This window comes from Pinus tabuliformis, chromosome 3_1, assembly GCF_031772625.1.
Source record: "Pinus tabuliformis cultivar Carrire ecotype Pingquan chromosome 3_1, CPIR1, whole genome shotgun sequence".
Taxonomy (NCBI): Eukaryota; Viridiplantae; Streptophyta; class Pinopsida; order Pinales; family Pinaceae; genus Pinus; species Pinus tabuliformis.
The window spans coordinates 290,090,096-290,091,360 of NC_142301.1; the positions used below are offsets into that span (position 1 = coordinate 290,090,096).

The window sequence follows — 1,265 nt, forward strand, 5'->3', positions numbered from 1 at the left end:
ATTAAATGCCACAACACTAAGCATCTCATTCTTTCTAACATATTTATACCAATACATTTCTTGACAGTTGATTTTGACTAGACATAATTATAACCAGGATCTCCCACCAGGAATAACAGAAGCTATACATACATAAATGAGGGTCTGCTTTCTCATGCCATGGTTTTTCACAAATAAGATTACCATAGCCCATTTGGGCCTGGCCTTGGCCCCTTCTAGGTCGAGGGGAAATAAAACGGTGTATTTGTGTTGTTTTAATTTTTTAATTTGTCCATCAACCGATGGATCTTGAAGTGTGTGGTGAAACTCTATAATTTTGGACGGGAAAACTACAATTATCGGAAGCAAGAACGTTAATGTATTGAATCTGCGACTGGAGGCCAGATCGATGAACAGAGCTCGATAGCATGGATCGAACCTATGTGAATGGGTCAAAGGTACCAGAGTTGAGATCTGCTGGAGGCGATTGGTGATCAGCGGCGAGCCTGTTTTTTGGATGTTGTGGAAATGTACTCGCGCTTCGTTACCTCCTTGGAAGAGCGATTGACAGGTGCGAAGAATCAATTCCCTTGGTTTTTTATTGTGGGGTTCGCACTTGCACCGACGTGAGCCCCTTTCCCACATCATGGAAACCAATCCCGCAGAGCTCATGAAATTCTATGTGGACATGTTCACGATGAGGTGGATGGAGATCGTGGCGAATTCCCTCTATAAATCGAAGATGATAAGGGGTTTTTGTCATCTTTACGATGGGCAAGATTCCATCTCCATGGGTATGGAGGCCGCCATCATGAGGAAATATTGCATTATCACGGCCTACAGAGACCATTGCCTCTTTTATGGCCGTGGAGGGACTCTGTTTGAGGTTTTTGCAGAGTTGATGGGCAGAAAGGATGGGTGCTCTCACGAAAAAGGAGGATCCATGCATTTCTACAAGAAGGAGAATGGATTCTATGGAGGGCACGAAATAGTGGGCGCCCAAGTCCCCCTTGGTTGTGGCTTGCGCCTTGAAGAAGCTGTTGGAGCAGATCATTGATGAATTTGAGAGCTCAGTGTGGCGAGGGACGACCGACATTGTGGTGTCGCTTACCTAGTCCAACCTGCCGGCATGTTGGAAAGAAATTGTTTTTTTTTTCTTCTTCTAAGGTGACACAGCCTTGGTGTAGCAGAAGCAAATTACATTCAGCATGAGTGGATACGGGGTTGGAGAGTGCCTTCTGGCGGCAAGACAGACGTTCATCTCAAAAAAATATAACTCACAGGGA

At 45.0% G+C, this 1,265-nt stretch overlaps 1 pseudogene; it reads left to right on the top strand.

The window, feature by feature from the left end:
- The first annotated feature begins 676 nt into the window (after positions 1–676).
- LOC149186924 (pyruvate dehydrogenase E1 component subunit alpha, mitochondrial pseudogene) lies at positions 677–1,036 on the top strand (annotated as a pseudogene).
- Positions 1,037–1,265: the final 229 nt, after the last annotated feature.